At 46.3% G+C, this 17221-nt stretch overlaps 1 long non-coding RNA gene across 5 annotated transcripts; it reads left to right on the plus strand.

Annotated features, from left to right (window-relative positions):
* Positions 1-269: 269 nt before the first annotated feature.
* LOC137342025 (uncharacterized) lies at positions 270-17066 on the plus strand. 5 transcript variants are annotated; one of them, XR_010967183.1, is made up of 3 exons: positions 292-1258; positions 2717-2875; positions 14609-17066. It is a non-coding gene; the product is annotated as an uncharacterized lncRNA (long non-coding RNA). The 5 variants fall into 5 exon arrangements; XR_010967182.1 differs by having other exon boundaries at positions 294-841; XR_010967180.1 differs by having other exon boundaries at positions 270-2875; positions 14167-17066.
* Positions 17067-17221: the final 155 nt, after the last annotated feature.

Genomic DNA, 17221 nt, shown 5'->3' on the forward strand with positions numbered 1-17221 from the left:
TGGTTGCTGCCACCTTCCATGAGCAGAGCAGAGCTGGGCGGTGTCGAGATGTGAAGAGCTTTGTCAGCCGCTGATTACCAGCCGAATTAAAAACCTGAAGATCAGGTCAGTTTCAAAAAGTCATGTCAAAAACATGTCTTGTTTTTAAAAAAGGTTTAAACTTTATCAACATTGAGAATCTACTTACAGTACGGAGGATAGAATTTTTTAAAAGTTTAAACCGGCACAGAGAATTGTAACTAAACTTTCTGTTAAGGATATAAAAAAAATGAAAGTTTGTTTCTTTTCCTGATATCTCTTGAGCGGATGTTGAACGGATCACCGTGCACACTCACCCCGAGTCCCGGCTCTTTCAGCCGCTGCACATAGTCCCGGCTCCACTCAATTACAAATCTCCCGCTAAAAGCACCTCACCGAACTCTGAATGAGTTGGTCCTTAGTTAAAGGGCAATGGAGTGCTTTCGGACTTCGCAACGCAGATTGGGTTTTTTCTGAACCTCTGGTGCGTGGATTATTGCTACACTGAGTGAATTCCAGATCCTTGTTAAAGTGCAGGACTGTACTGCCAAAGATCAAACCCACGCTCTGCAGGAACCTCTAAGTGTTGAGTGGCTAGAATCACCCTTGATTAAGTTTCTTTTGCGGGTTAGTTACTCTTTAACCCATTTGAGTATTAACTTCCACCTACATTTTTTTTATTATTCTGGGGCTGTGGACGCCATTGGCAAGGCCGTTATTTATTGCCCTTGAGAAGGTCGTTCTTCTGGAGCCTCATGGCGGTTTGATAATAGCTGAGTCAAAACAGTGGTGTGGGATTGGAGCCACGTATAGGCCAGGCTGGGTAAGGACAGTAGGTTTTCTTCCTTAAAGGACATTATTGAACCAGTTGGGTTTTTAACAAAAATCTCTGACAGCTTCACGGTCACTTTTACTGATACCAGCTCCAGACTTTTTTTTAAACTGTGCTATTGTATCCTCTTTGAAGTAAAGAAAGAACAAACGGTCACCATTTTAAATACGATCAAGGCAGCATTCCACCGAGTGTGGCACCAAGGAGCCCTAGTAAAACTGAAGTCAATGGGGATCAGGGGAAACCTATCCAGTGGCTGGAGTCATAAGTAGCACAAAGGAAGATGGTTTTGGTTGTTGGAAGCCAATCATAGCAGCCCCAGGACATCAGTGCAGGAGTTCCTCCGGGCAATGCCCTAGGCCCAACTATCTTCAGCTGCATCATCATTGACCTTCCCTACAGCATAAGGTCAGAAGTGTGGCTGTTTGATGATGATTGCATTGTTCAGTTCCATTTGCAATTTCTCAGATAATGAAGCAGTCTGTGCCCGCATGTAGCAAGACCTGGACAACATCAAGGCTTGGGCTGATAAGTGACCAGTAACATTCACACCAAACAAGTGCCAGGCAATGACCATCTCCAAGAAGAGAGAGTAAAACCACCTCCGCATGACATTCAATGGCATTACCATTGCTGAGTCCCCCACCATCAACATGACCCCAGTCACTGGAGAGTTTTGCTCCGGATCCCTATTGACCAGTTTTACTAGGGCTCCTTGGTGCCACACTCAGATGCTGCCTTGATGTCAAGGGCAGTCACTCTCAACTCACCTCTGAAATTCAGCATGTTTGGATCAAGGCTGTAATGAGGCCTGGAGCCAAGTGGCCTTGGCAGAATCCAAATTGAGTATTGGTGAGTAAGTGCCGCTTGATAGCATCAACAGCACATCTACTGCTGAAACCCACATCCATGCCGTTGTTACCTCTACATTTGACTATTCTGATGCCTCCCACCTTGCACGCTCCGTAAACTTGAGTTCATCCAAAACTCTGCTGCCCGTATCCTAACTTGCACCAAGTCCTGTTCACCCATCACCCTTGTGCTCGCTGACCTACATTGGCTCCCGATCTGGGAACACCTTGATTTTAAAATTCTCATCCTTGTTTTCAAATCCCTCCATGGCCTTGCTCCTCCCTATCCCTGTTACCTCCTCCAGCCCTACAACCCTCCGAGATCTCTGTGCTCCTCCAGTTCTTGCCTCTTGCGAATCCTCGATTTTCATCACTCCACCATTGGTGGCCGTGCCTTCAGCTGCCTACGCCCTAAGTTCTGAAATTCCCTCCCTAAATCTTTCTGAGAATGCCTACGTGGCAAGTTTCCAGTAGAATACCTACGTGGCAAGTAGCAGTGCGGTTAAGCAAGAGTTAATTAGTAGCCTAATAGCTAGAAGTAGAACAATGGGCCCTTTTTCGGCCACATGTTTGCGTGCTCAGCTCTTTATGTGTAAGACCTGTTATGTCTCAACAGTGGAGGAGACTTGATAAGATTAGGGGTCTGGTGGGGGTATCTGTGCAGCTGGAACATTCTGCGGTTAAGCAATAACAGTACAAGGCCGAAGGAACATTCCGTAGTTAGGAGATAAGGATGCATCCCTCTCTTGTTGTAGCCGCGGTGTGATCATGCACGTGCACTACCTGTGATTGGCCTGCCCTCACGTAACCTAAGCATGGCCTACCCATGCCCCGCTTATGATTGGTGTTGACCCCTTGTTAATCATGCTCATACTCCTGTTGTAACTGTATAAATGTGTGAACCTCTGTATGTAACTTTGGTTGCTCTATTGGATTCGAGAAGACTCTGTCAGGAGTCAATGTCGATACTGTAGACTAAGCCCCGCGGATAATAAAATTCTGTTGGACTTTAAAGGTGTGTTCGACTCAGTGTTTGCTGAACCAGACTGAGGGTAAAAGAATCTTGAGTTCGTCATTTGGTGTCAGAAGTGGGATCTCAACGGTCGATCACCGAGAGTTCGCGGAGTAAGAGGCGGATCGTCTTGGACACGGAGGAAGGAGAGGGCGCCCCGATGTGAGTAAAACTTTCTTTACTACTTCGGCTTTCCTAAATCTGTTAAGTCTGACGACGAATCGTCCAATCGCTAACACTCGTGTGGCGTCCTTACGAGATCCAGGTCAGTCTGGCGAATACCGGAAGAAACAGAAACAGGTCAGTGATCAAATATCACTGAGTGCCCAGGGTTCAAGTCCCTGTTTGGGTGCCAGAAGAATCCATAACGTGTTGGGTATAAACAGGAACTGATTGCTTGTGCTGATCGACTAGGGAAGGAAGTGCCTGTCTCAAACGCGCAGCGTTAGACCGGTTGTTAAGAGAGGAAATCCTCCACGCGAAGGTCAGGACCCTGAAGTGGGCGTAGAGGCACAAGGGCACTTAGGATCGTGAAGCACAAGTAGTCAGGATCATCCGGCATCAAATTCTGTAGTAGCGACTGAGTGGCGATAATACGGTTGTGTTGACTAAGAGTAAAGGAAAAAGGGAAATAAAATGGGTAATTGTCTGGATACCACTGCGGAATCGGGCAGTGCCTTACAGGCATTGTGTGAACAATATCCGGACAAGGCGAAACAATTTAGACAATTGTCAGGTGGATTAAATAAAAAACTGGGGAATGATCAATGGCCATTGGGAGGAACTAAAAACTTAGATGCCACCAAAAAGGCTCAAGAATTAATTTGGAAAAATAACGAGGTACCACAGCCAAAGAACTAATTGCTTTATGGAGACAGTACTGTCAAGAACTAAAAGAGGCTTCGTTATTAGCAAGTTGGCAGGATAACGCGTTGAAGTTAGGGATAGGACTCACTGAAGGAGGGGTAGTCAAGTCCGTAGAAGTACTAAAAGGAGAATGTGCTCATGAGAAACGCTCTAAACAGGAGCCTGCAAGAACCTTGGGCGAGCCCAGAGAAATTGATAAAAGTGGATTACGTAATCCAATGGTTGGCTTTGCCTTGGCTGAGGGAGACGATGATGATTTGGATGAATGGAATTGTAAGTCCCACGTTGTTCCTCAGGCCCCTACTGCCCCTCCCCCGTACCGTAACATCTATCCCCTGGTGGCTCCGGGACCGGCCGTCCAAACCCCTGCGACAATACCTCAAATTGTCTCCCCGGTCTCCTCCCGTACCAGAAGTAAAACTAAGGAATCATTGGCTCCACCCTCTAACCCCCCAGCCAGCCTACCTAGTTTAAGAAAGCAGAGAAATCAGGGACTGGAGAGTCAGGAACTCAGTGACGTGGGCAGTGGAGAGTCAGGAGACGACTTGTTACCACTAGACTCAGAACCTGGCACTGAGACACTGGCCAGGTATAAACCAACATCCCGTCAGTTGCCAGTAAGACAGATGCCTAACCCCGCCTATGACCCAGCTAACGCCGGGGCAGCAGCCGGCAACCCCCAAACGATAGATGTGTACTGTCCGTGGAAACCCAACGAAATAATGGCCATTCTAACCGGGATGCCGGATAGAAAAAAATCACCTACCTCATTTGTAAACTTCCTTCGGACCACCATTTCCGTTTATAATGTGGAATCAAGGGACTTATGGGCCTTAGTACAGCAAATTTTAACCCCTGCTGAACACGCCCGGTTTTTGGTTCACTTGCAGTGTGCAGATCATGCTACATTGGCAAACCAGTATGCACCGAATGATGCTCGCGAACGGGCTATACTCACCGCCTTAACTGCCACCCTACAAAAGCCAATTGACATATCCAAGGTTTTAGATACGAAACCCAAAAAGGGTGAGGAAGCAGAGGAATTTTTGGAAAGATTCTCCGAGGTATATCGGAGTCAGTCAGGCAATGTAAATTATCAGAATGAAAGAAACTCGCCACGATACTGTGCTATCCTGTTAAACTGTCTACCAACTCATAAGAACATAAGAAATTGGAGCAGGAGTAGGCCAATCGGCCCCTCGAGCCTGCTCCGCCATTCAATAAGATCATGGCTGATCTGATCCCAACCACAAATCTAAAGAACACAAGAAGTAGGAGCAGGACCCGGCCACTCAGCCCCTGGGCCCTCTGCGCCACCCACAGGGCATTGACCGATCCGAACTCAGCTTCATGTCCAATTTCCTGCCCGCTCCCCATAACCCCTAATTCCCTTTACTTCTAGGAAACTGTCTATTTCTGTTTTAAATTTATTTAATGATGTAGCTTCCACAGCTTCCTGGGGCAGCAAATTCCACAGACCTACCACCCACTGAGTGAAGAAGTTTCTCCTCATCTCAGTTTTGAAAGAGCAGCCCCTTATTCTAAGATTATGCCCCCTAGTTCTAGTTTCACCCATCTTTGGGAACATCCTTACTGCATCCACCCGATCAAGCCCCTTCACAATCTTATATGTTTCAATAAGATCGCCTCTCATTCTTCTGAACTCCAATGAGTAGAGTCCCAATCTACTCAACCTCTCCTCATATGTCCACCCCCTCATCCCGGGATTAACCGAGTGAACCTTCTTTGTACTGCCTCGAGAGCAAGTAAGTCTTTTCTTAAGTATGGAGACCAAAACTGTATGCAGTATTCCAGGTGCGGTCTCACCAATACCTTATATAGCTGCAGCAATACCTCCCTGTTTTTATATTCTATCCCCCTAGCAATAAAAGCCAACGTTCCGTTGGCTTTCTTGATCACCTGCTGCACCTGCATACCAACTTTTTGATTTTCTTCCACTAGAACCCCCAGATCCCTTTGTACTGCAGTACTTTCCAGTCTCTCGCCATTAAGAAAATAACTTGCTCTCTGATTTTTCCTGCCAAAGTGCATAACCTCACATTTTCCAATCTTATATTGCATCTGCCAAATCTCCGCCCACTCACCCAGCCTGTCTATATCCCCTTGCAGGTTTTTTATGTCCTCCTCACTCTCTACTTTCCCTCCCATCTTTGTATCATCTGCAAATTTTGATATGTTGCAATCGGTCCCCTCCTCCAAATCGTTAATATAGATTGTAAAGAGTTGGGGACCCAGCACCGACCCCTGTGGAACACCACTGGTTACTGGTTGCCAGTCCGAAAATGAACCATTTATCCCAACTCTCTGCTTCCTGTTAGATAACCAATCCTCCACCCATGCCAGAATATTACCCCCAATCCCGTGATTTTTTATCTTAAGTAATAATCTTTTATGTGGCACCTTGTCGAATGCCTTCTGGAAGTCTAAATACACTACGTCCACTGGTTCCCCTTTATCCACCCTGTACGTTATATCCTCAAAGAACTCAAGCAAATTTGTCAGACATGACTTCCCCTTCATAAAGCCATGCTGACTTTGTCCTATTAAATTATGCTTATCTAAATGTTCCGTTACTGTCTCCTTAATAATAGACTCCAAAATTTTACCCACCACAGATGTTAAGCTAACTGGCCTATAATTTCCAGCCTTCTGCCTACTACCCTTTTTAAATAACGGTGTTACATTAGCAGTTTTCCAATCTGCCGGGACCTCTCCTGAGTCCAGGGAATTTTGGAAAACTATCACCAAAGCATCCACAATCCCTACTGCCACTTCCCTCAAGACCCTAGGATGGAAGCCATCAGGTCCAGGGGATTTATCCGCCTTGAGTCCCATTATTTTACTGAGTACCATCTCCTGAGTGATTTTAATCGTATTTAGCTCCTCCCCCCGTAGAGTCCCCTGTTTGTCCAGTGTTGGGATATTCTTAGTGTCCTCTACTGTAAAGACTGAAACAAAATATTTGTTCAGCATTTTTGCCATCTCCATGTTTCCCACCATTAATTTCCCGGTCTCATCCTCTAAGGGACCTATGTTTGCCTTAGCCACCCTTTTTCTTTTTATATAACTATAGAAACTCTTGCTATCTGTTTTTATATTTTTTGCTAATTTCTTTTCATAATCTAACTTCCCTTTCTTAATCAATCCTTTAGTTACTTTTTGCTGTCTTTTGAAGAATTCCCAATCTTCTATCCTCCCACTAAGTTTGGCTACCTTATATGTCCTTGTTTTTAGTCGGATACTATCCTTGATTTCTTTACTTAGCCACGGATGGCTGTCATTTCTTTTACACCCTTTTTTCCTCAGTGGAATATATTTATTTTGAAAGTTGTAAAATAACTCCCTAAATGAACACCACTGCTCATGTACCGTCTTACCCTTTAATCTATTTTCCCAGTCCACTTTAATCAATTCCGCTCTCATACCATCATAGTCTCCTTTATTCAAGCTCAGTACGCTTGTTTGAGAACCAACCTTCTCACCCTCTAATTGGATATGGAATTCAACCATGTTGTGGTCGCTCGTTCCAAGGGGATCCTTAACTAGGACATTATTAATTAATCCTGACTCATTATACAGGACCAGGTCCAAGGTTGCCTGCCCCCTTGTAGGATCAGTTACATACTGCTCAAGAAATCCATCCCTGATGCACTCAATGAACTCGTCCTCAAGGCTGCTCTGCCCAATTTGATTTGTCCAGTTAATATGATAATTAAAATCCCCCATAATTATGGCTGTTCCCTTATTACATGCCCCGACTATTTCCTGATTAATACTTCTTCCAGCAGAGTTGCAACTATTAGGAGGCCTATATACTACGCCCACTAATGTTTTTTTCCCCTTATTATTCCTTATCTCCACCCAAACTGTTTCATTATCTTGATGCTTTGTCCCAATATCATTTATCTGTATTACAGTGATTCCTTCCTTTATTAACATAGCCACCCCACCTCCCCTTCCTTCCTGCCTGTCCTTCCTGATTGTTAAATACCCTGGCATATTTAATTCCCAGTCGTTGTCACCCTGCAGCCATGTTTCTGTAATGGCCACAAGATCATACCCATACGTAGTTATTTGTGCCGTTAACTCGTCCATTTTGTTACGAATGCTACGTGCATTCAGATAAAGAACTTTCAAATCTGTTTTGTGACGCTTAGTTCCTGCTTTTTCCTTTTTTAACACTTTACCTATTACTCCATACCTTCTGTCCCTTCCTGTTACGCTTTCCTCTCTCTCCCTGCTCAGGTTCCCAACCCCCTGCCACTTTAGTTTAAACCCTCCCCAACAGCACTAGCAAACACTCCTCCTAGGACAGCGGTCCCGGCCCTGCCCAGGTGCAGACCGTCCGGTTTGTACTGGTCCCACCTCCCCCAGAACCGTTTCCAGTGTCCCAGGAATTTGAATCCCTCCCCCTTGCACCATTCCTCTAGCCACGTATTCATTTGAAATATCCTCCTATTTCTACTCTGACTAGCACGTGGCACTGGCAGCAATCCTGAGATTACTACCTTTGAGGTCCTATTTTTTAATTTACCTCCTAACTCCCTATATTCTGCTTTTAGGACCTCATCCCCTTTTTTACCTATATCGTTGGTGCCTATGTGCACCACGACAGCTGGCTGTTCACCCTCCCCCTCCAAAATGTTCTGTAGCCGCTCCGAGACATCCTTGATCCTTGCACCAGGGAGGCAACACACCATCCTGGAGTCTCGGTTGCGGCCGCAGAAACGCCTGTCTATTCCCCTTACAATTGAGTCCCCTATCACTATAGCTCTTTCACTCTTTTTCCTCCCAGCCTGTGCAGCAGAGCTACCCGTGGTGCCAGGAAGTTGGCTGCTGCTGCCTTCCCCTGATAAGTCATCCCCCCCAACAGCATCCAAAGTGGCATATCTGTTTGAGAGGGGGATGGCCACAGGGAACCCCTGCACTACCTGCCTGCACCTCTTACTCTTCCTGGTGGTCACCCATTCACTTCCTGCCTGTATACCCTTTACCTGCGGTGTGACCAACTCGCTAAACGTGCTATCCACGAGTTTCTCTGCATCGCGGATGCTCCAGAGTGAGTCCACCCGCAGCTCCAGCTCCGAGATACGATCGGTCAGTAGCTGCAGGTGGACACACTTCCCGCACACATGGTCGGCAGGGACACTGGTAGTGTCCATGACTTCCCACATCTTGCAGGAGGAGCATATCACGGGTGCGAGGTCTGCTGCCATGACTTGCCTTAGCTTAGTTACCCCTTTTAAATTACGTTGAAATTAGAAAATGTTAACTATACTAGGGACCTAGGTTCACTAAAAAAAAAACACTATCTGCTATAAAACCTGCAGATCTTCCCTTTCTTATTACTTTACTTACAGTAAAATGGTAGAAATACTCACCTGAACCTACTCACCAATCAGCTGCCTCCCCTGTGCCGCGTCACTTTCTGACTGGTGACGTCACCCCGAACTGCCGCTGGTCTCAGAGTCTCGCTCTCAGAGTAAGCTCTGGTCTCGATCTCTCCGCGCTGTTTTTATCCCCGCTCTGGTCTCGAGCTCTCCGCGCTGTTTTTATCCCCGCTCTGGTCTCGCTCTTTCCCGCCGCTCACCGACTGAACTCTCGCTCTCTCCGCGCTGTTTTTATCCCCGCTCTGGTCTCGATCTTTGCCGCCGCTCACCGACTCTCAAACCATTAAGACTAATAATATGGACTGGTCTGACAATAGTCCCAGCCAGATGGATAGGGCAGTAAAATACTATTGGAAAGAAAGTAGGAATCAGGACAGTCAGCCACAGGTCAGAGTTAAAACTGAGTATGTGGTGAAAAAGGAAGAGCAGAAACCCGCCCCAGACAGAACAGGATATCAGATGGAGCCTCAGTATTGTGTCCCAGGATGGGTTGATAGACAAGGGTATGGGTATGTTACACATCCTAACGGACCAACCGCCCCTAATTATGGCCCACCCTACGCTCCCCCGAGACATGTTTTCGAAGGAAGGAGAGGAGGAGGGAGACAAGCAGGGTCGGACGCCTGTTTCAATTGTGGTCAGCAAGGCCATTGGAGCAGGGAATGCCCCTCCCGCGGACAGGGAAAAGGGGGCCATATGCAAGGGCAGCGGAGAGGGGGTTGGCAAGGGAATCGAGGACGAGGAAGATACACGGTCTTTTCCCAGGATAATCCGTTCCCCCAGTATTGACTAGCTAACCTTGTGGTAAACGGGATCCAGTCAGAGCAAGAGCCCGTTCTGTCACTAATGGTTGAAGGAAACCCACATACGTTCTTGGTAGACACCGGAGCAACCATGTCATCTGTCCGATCGGAGCTCAATCCCCCTAAGTCCGGGGAAAAACAGAGTCTGTCTGGTTTTCAGGGACAAGTGAGCCAATACCCGATATCTGAACCAGTTGAAGTACAATTTCAGAATGAATCCGTGAAGCACCAATTCGTAATTACAAATGGATTAGACTGTAATCTCATGGCTAGAGACTTGCTATGTGCATTCCGCCTGAGCATTGAGTGCGGGGACGAAGGAATAACTGTGAAACCTTGGGCCCCTAAAATGCAATGTTATGTCTCCACCACCCCACAGTGGTGGTCTCTGGACTTAAAGGACGAACGCCCATTCCATGTAACTTTAGCCTATGATAAGAGTGGGGAGGATAAGGAGTTGGAAGAATACTATCAAGGGTATGAAGGGACGGAGTGGGATGTTGTTCGCCTAGCTATGGTTACGGGACCAGAGGGAAAAGCAGAGTATGTCCAGGTGCCCTCGGAATTATGGAGAGAACCTGAAACCGTACCCGTGCAGATCACGCGGCCAGCGGCTAAGACGTTGAGAAAGTTGGGTGTTGAATTTCCCTCAAGGATATGGAAAGAACCCTTAACTGTAGCCCCACATATCACCCGGGAAGTGAATTACCCGTACCACGCAAAAGATCTAGGACCCATGGTAAAACAGACGGTCGAACAAGCTGATCCAGATAACCGACAGAAACAGACCCTGTCCGGCGGTCAGACTATTCTGTTTTACCAGACACCAAGGGTTACCCGAGCACAGTTGCGCCACCATGTGGGGAAGGAAAAAACAGAATATGTGAATCCACAAGTGTGGGCAGAGGATCCCACACAGGTAGGATGCGTTAAAATGACTCCCATTCATATCGCCCTGCAGGAAAATGTTGTACTACCCTCTATTCAACAGTATCCGCTGAAGCAACAGGCGATACCAAGCATTGACAAACTGATCGCCGGGTTGCTAAAGCAAGGGATCTTAATCAAATGTCAGTCCCCGTGTAACACGCCCATACTTGCAGTTCCGAAACCAGGCAAGCCAAACCAGTACAGATTAGTACAGGATTTACGATCAATCAATGCTATTGTACAGCCGCTGCATGTGCTAGTGCCTAATCCAGCTCACATTCTGGCTCGAGTTCCTGCAAAAGCCAAAATCTTTGCAGTAGTCGATCTCCAACACGCCTTTTTCGCCTTGCCGCTAGACCCATCAAGCCAGTACCTTTTTGCCTTCACTTACGAGGGACAGCAATATACGTGGACCCGACTGCCACAAGGATTCGTTAACTCCCCAACGCTATTTTCTAGGTGCTTACAGGAACAGTTGCAGACCCTAACCTTAAAGCATGGGTCCGCACTAGTCCAGTATGTGGACGACTTACTGATAGCTAGCCCTGATGAACAGAGTAACCGAAAAGACACTGCCCAACTGCTAAATCACTTATCCTCGCTAGGGTACATAGTATCTCAATCGAAAGTACTGGTGGCCCAACAGAGGGTTAAGTGTCTTGGCGTCATGCTCTCAGCAACCGAGCGGAGCCTAGAAAAAAGCAGGATTGAACCAATCTGCCAATTCCCTGTACCTTGCACTGCAAAGGAGGTTCGGCAGTGGATGGGAATGGTAAACTATTGCAGACAATGGATACCTAACATTGCCTTAGAGACCAAATTATTAACGCCATACACCAGCATAGAGGGCGAATTTCAACTAGATTCCGATGCACTGGGGGCATTTGAGAGATTAAAAGAAGCTTTGTCACAAGCACCCGCATTGGGGAGACCCCTGTATGACAGACCCTTTCAGTTGTACTGTACTATCCTCACTGATTGCTCGACCGCTGTCCTAACTCAAAAACATGGAGACAAGCATAGACCAGTGGCGTACTACTCTTTGAAGCTAGATCCAGTAGCGATAGGACATCCAGTTTGTACTCAGATTTTAACGGCCATTTACAATAGCCTACAGTCGGCTGCTAATCTGACTTTACAACAGGACATCACTGTATACAGTTCACATTCGGTAACTGCATTATTAGGACAGCTGCAGACTCAACATCTTACCATGACTCGACAAAATAAGTATGAGATATATCTGCTGAATAATCCTAAACTGCGATTTAAACATTGTACTACCATCAACCCAGCATGTTTTCTCACAGAACCACCCCTTGAACAGACTGACCCAGGGCACGATTGTTTATAGAATCATAGAATCATAGAAGTTTACAACATGGAAACAGGCCCTTCGGCCCAACATGTCCATGTCGCCCAGTTTATACCACTAAGCTAGTCCCAATTGCCTGCACTTGGCCCATATCCCTCTATACCCATCTTACCCATGTAACTGTCCAAATGCTTTTTAAAAGACAAAATTGTACCCACCTCTACTACTGCCTCTGGCAGCTCGTTCCAGACACTCACCACCCTTTGAGTGAAAAAATTGCCCCTCTGGACCCTTTTGTATTTCTCCCCTCTCACCTTAAATCTATGCCCCCTCGTTATAGACTCCCCTACCTTTGGGAAAAGATTTTGACTATCTACCTTATCTATGCCCCTCATTATTTTATAGACTTCTATAAGATCCCCCCGAAACCTCCTACTCTCCAGGGAAAAAAGTCCCAGTCTATCTAACCTCTCCCTATAAGTCAAACCATCAAGTCCCGGTAGCATCCTAGTAAATCTTTTCTGCACTCTTTCTAGTTTAATAATATCCTTTCTATAGTAGGGTGACCAGAACTGTACACAGTATTCCAAGTGTGGCCTAACTAATGTCTTGTACAACTTCAACAAGACATCCCAACTCCTGTATTCAATGTTCTGACCAATGAAACCAAGCATGCTGAATGCCTTCTTCACCACCCTATCCACCTGTGACTCCACTTTCAAGGAGCTATGAACCTGTACTCCCAGATCTCTTTGTTCTATAACTCTCCCCAACGCCCTACCATTAATGGAGTAGGTCCTGGCCCGATTCAATCTTTAATTAAGGAAGACACTTCTGTCAGAGACGATCTATCTGATGTCCCAATAAAGGATCCGGACATAACCATGTACGTAGATGGGAGTGCCTCTATTGGTTCCTTTGGGGAGAGACTTTCTGGATATGCAATAGTGGATCAGGACGGTAAAACTGTCGAATCTGCTGCTTTTGAGTTTCCATATTCTGCCCAACAAGCGGAACTGTTTGCATTAATAAGAGCCTGCATTCTAGGGAAAGACTTGAAAGTGAACGTATATACAGATTCGAGATACGCTTTCGGGGTAGTTCACGATTTCGGACAGTTATGGAAAAACAGAGGGTTCCTGACCTCTGCAGGTACCCAGATCTCTCACCAGAAATTAGTCTCAGATTTGTTACAAGCCCTTATGCTACCAAAACAGATCTCAGTCATAAAATGCTCCGCCCACACGACAGGACAAACCCCAGTAGACATAGGGAATAGATATGCTGATCAGGAAGCTAAGGAAGCGTCCCAGACACAGAGGGTGGTTGTCCCTAGAATGATGAGTCAGACTAAAAGCTCAAACCAGAGCAAGTCTCCCTTTGAAAAGCCAATGCCAACCATCCAAGACGTCGTTAAATTGCAGGAGGACGCTCCTGACTGTGATAAACAACTGTGGAAACAACTTGGTTGTACTTATGACTGTGTATCTTAATTATGGGTCACCCCTGCGGGGCAGACTTGTATGTCAGATGAATTAGCATTATGGGTTATTGAATGTGTACATTTTGCAACTCATTGTGGTGCCAAGGCTACTAGTGATACGCTACTGGCCACATGGTGGCATCCTAGGTTGCAAGCCCTAGCTCAGGGCATCAGCAGTTGTTGCCTCATTTGTCAACAACACAACCCTGGAAAGAGAGTGTCTTGCGAATGGGGAAAAACCCCTTTACCTGAAGGTCCCTTTGAGACCCTCCAGATGGACTACATTGAGTTGGAACGATGTCAGTGTTATACATATGTTCTAGTTATTGTTGATGTATTTAGTAAATGGATAGAGGCATACCCGACAATGGATAACAAAGCCTCTACGGTTGTAAAAGTTCTGATGAAGGAGATCATCCCTAGGTACGGAATTCCAAATCAATTAAGTTCAGATAACGGCCCTCATTTTGTGGGTCAGGTGAACAAGGAATTCTGCACCCAAATGGGCATCAAACAGCAGCTACATTGTGCCTACAGGCCACAGGCCGCTGGTTTGGTCGAACGTGCCAATCAGACGTTGAAAAATAAACTGGCTAAACTGCAGGCAGAGACTGGTACTACTTGGCTCAAACTTCTTCCTGTAGTCTTATTTCAGATACGTACTACTCCGGCTGGGGCAGCGCGGTTAAGTCCTGCTGAAATTATATGTGGGAGACCCCTCAAGACCCCGTGGAACCAAAACGTCCCGAAAACTGTCCACTTTCACCACATGACGACAGAAATGACTAACTATATTTTGTCATTAACTAAGGCATTGAGAAGCCTCCACTCTCGGGTACGAGCCGCCTACGTCGAACTTCCTACTATAGCCAGTCCATCTAAAATCGAACCCGGAACGTACGTGTTAATCAGGAATTGGACAAGGAAAGGACTGGAACCTCGTTGGGAAGGGCCCTATCAAGTCTTACTCACCACCCCTACCGCTGTGAAAGTAAAGGGGAAGAGTGCTTGGGTTCACTTCCATCACTGTAATACTATCAGTCCCAAGTCTAAAACTTAAAATGCTAACTTCTCTTTTCTTCCAAGAAATCTTCCCTATACCCGTGTGTCGTGACCAGCCATGAAAGCCTTGCTGTGGATCTCCTGCCTCGGACTCTTGCTGACCCTGGGAGTAACCAAAAGGCGAACATGTCGATTGGACCGGCCTAAACGCATATACCACCTGTGCCAAGGAGACGTACTTCGGTGCAACGATGATGACCCAGACGGATTCGGAAGATGGAACGTCACCCGGACGGGCGACTTACCGGGCTCCTGAGGCAGCCCCACCGTACACTAGAGATGGGAGGTCGATCGGATGGTGGCTTACCCTGTCATTGGACTGAGTGCAAATATGATTATGTCTGCAAACGTGAAGGAGAGAGGTCCCCTGAACTGTGTGCACAAGCAAGAGCTAGAGAAAGGCACAATCGTTACATAAGATTTAACCAAGAGAGGAAGCGTAATGGGTTAGCCCCTATGAGTCCTTTTGGTTATGCAAGGTTAGTAGGTTTCCTGTTTGGGAGACGTAAGAGAGATCTCCAACACCAAAAGCGCAAGTTGCATGTCAACACTTTTCTGTATATGAGTTATACGTATGCGAGGGATCAGTGAGAGAGTGGGTGCTGGGTCTGTAGTCACATTCCCATTCACAGTAAGGGAGGCATACCTTTGAGACCAATACCTCTTAATTTGAGTGAATCTCTTTCCTGGCAATATAACCAAAACTCCACTAACGGTTCGGATATTAATAGCAATAACGAAAATGTAGAACAACCAAAGGATACGTTACGTCACGGTGGATATAATCCTGACAGTTTCAAGGGGTGGTATCAACCTGCATATAATCGTACAGACCAGCCCCCATTCCTATGTCTTAACTAATACCACAGGAGTTGGAAGACCACAGGGAGAACTATGTTTACAACGTAATGATTCCGAGGGCATCCCAATGGGAGATAGTAAGTGTAAAAATAATATAAATATGACCCGGACGCCTGGGGTAGTATCTTTGTGCCAAGTTACCTCACTATACCGAACAATAATGGATCGGGGGAGATCTAACCATGATGGTTGTAATTGACCAAGATGAGGAGAACCGGGGCGCTTATAACGGCACGTATTTCATATGTGGCCCCAAGGTGTATCCATGGTTACCCCGGAATTGGGCTGGGTCCTGCTATTTGGGATACGTGGTACCATCCATCCATCACTTGCCCTCCCTAGCAGATCATCACCATTACCGGTCCAAAAGGGCAATTACAGGAACGGAGCAGTACCTTGCTATTTTATTCCCCGGGTATGGGACAGCAAGGGCAATAAAGGAAATTCGACTCGTAGCATCGGTATTAGAGAAAGTAGCTAATGACACAGCTGAAGCCCTATCTGAAATAAGTGCGGATAATGGTGGCTGTGAGAACAGTAGCCCTCCAGAATAGGATGGCCCTTGATTATCTCCTAGCCAAGGAAGGTGGCACGTGTGCGATGATAGGCACAGAGTGCTGCACCTACATACCAGATAGCTCAGAAAATATAACTAATCTGGCTGAGCACATACAGAAGGAAGTAAAAAAATTACACCAAACCCCGGGAGAAGGTTGGTTAGACTGGCTTCTCCGTGGCTCATGAGGATCGTATTTGATGCATGGATTAATTATTCTGATTGTAGTAATACTCATTTTCGGCCTGGTTGTTGCTTGCATCAAAATCTGCCGTAAGGTAGCAATGAGACAAATCGAGGGGATCCCAAAGATGCTAGTTGTAAGACGAGCCGAAGTATGTGACAAGAAGGAGACAGAGGATGTAGTAAAGTATGATGTTGATAAAGAATTTAATAGATTGAATAAAATGAATGTGACCGAGTACAAGACTCTGCCCAGGCAGAACTGTGAGTGGGCAAGGATTGGTTATCATGGAATGATAAAAGGGGGGAATGAGAGTGCCTACGTGGCAAGTTTCCAGTAGAATACCTACGTGGCAAGTAGCAGTGCGGTTAAGCAAGACTTAATTAGTAGCCTAATAGCTAGAAGTAGAACAATGGGCCCCTTTTCAGCCACATGTTTGCGTGCTCAGCTCTTTATGTGTAAGACCTGTTATGTCTCAACAGTGGAGGAGACTTGATAAGATTAGGGGTCTGGTGGGTGGTATCTGTGCAGCTGGAACATTCTGCGGTTAAGCAATAACAGTACAAGGCCGAAGGAACATTCCGTAGTTAGGAGATAAGGATGCATCCCTCTCTTGTTGTAGCCGCGGCGTGATCATGCACGTGCACTACCTGTGATTGGCCTGCCCTCACGTAACCTAAGCATAGCCTACCCATGCCCCGCTTATGATTGGTGTTGACCCCTTGTTAATCATGCTCATACTCCTGTTGTAACTGTATAAATGTGTGAACCTCTGTATGTAACTTTGGTTGCTCTATTGGATTCGAGAAGACTCTGTCAGGAGTCAATGTCGATACTGTAGACTAAGCCCTGCGGATAATAAAATTCTGTTGGACTTTAAAGGTGTGTTCGACTCAGTGTTTGCTGAACCAGACTGAGGGTAAAAGAATCCAGAGTTCGTCATTTCCACCTCTCTCTCCTCCTTTAAGTTGCTCCTTAAAACCTACCTCTTTGACCACGCTTTTGGTCAGCTACCCTAACATCTCCTTATATGGCT

The sequence above is a fragment of the Heptranchias perlo genome, chromosome 25 (assembly GCF_035084215.1).
Source record: "Heptranchias perlo isolate sHepPer1 chromosome 25, sHepPer1.hap1, whole genome shotgun sequence".
Classification (NCBI taxonomy): domain Eukaryota; kingdom Metazoa; phylum Chordata; class Chondrichthyes; order Hexanchiformes; family Hexanchidae; genus Heptranchias; species Heptranchias perlo.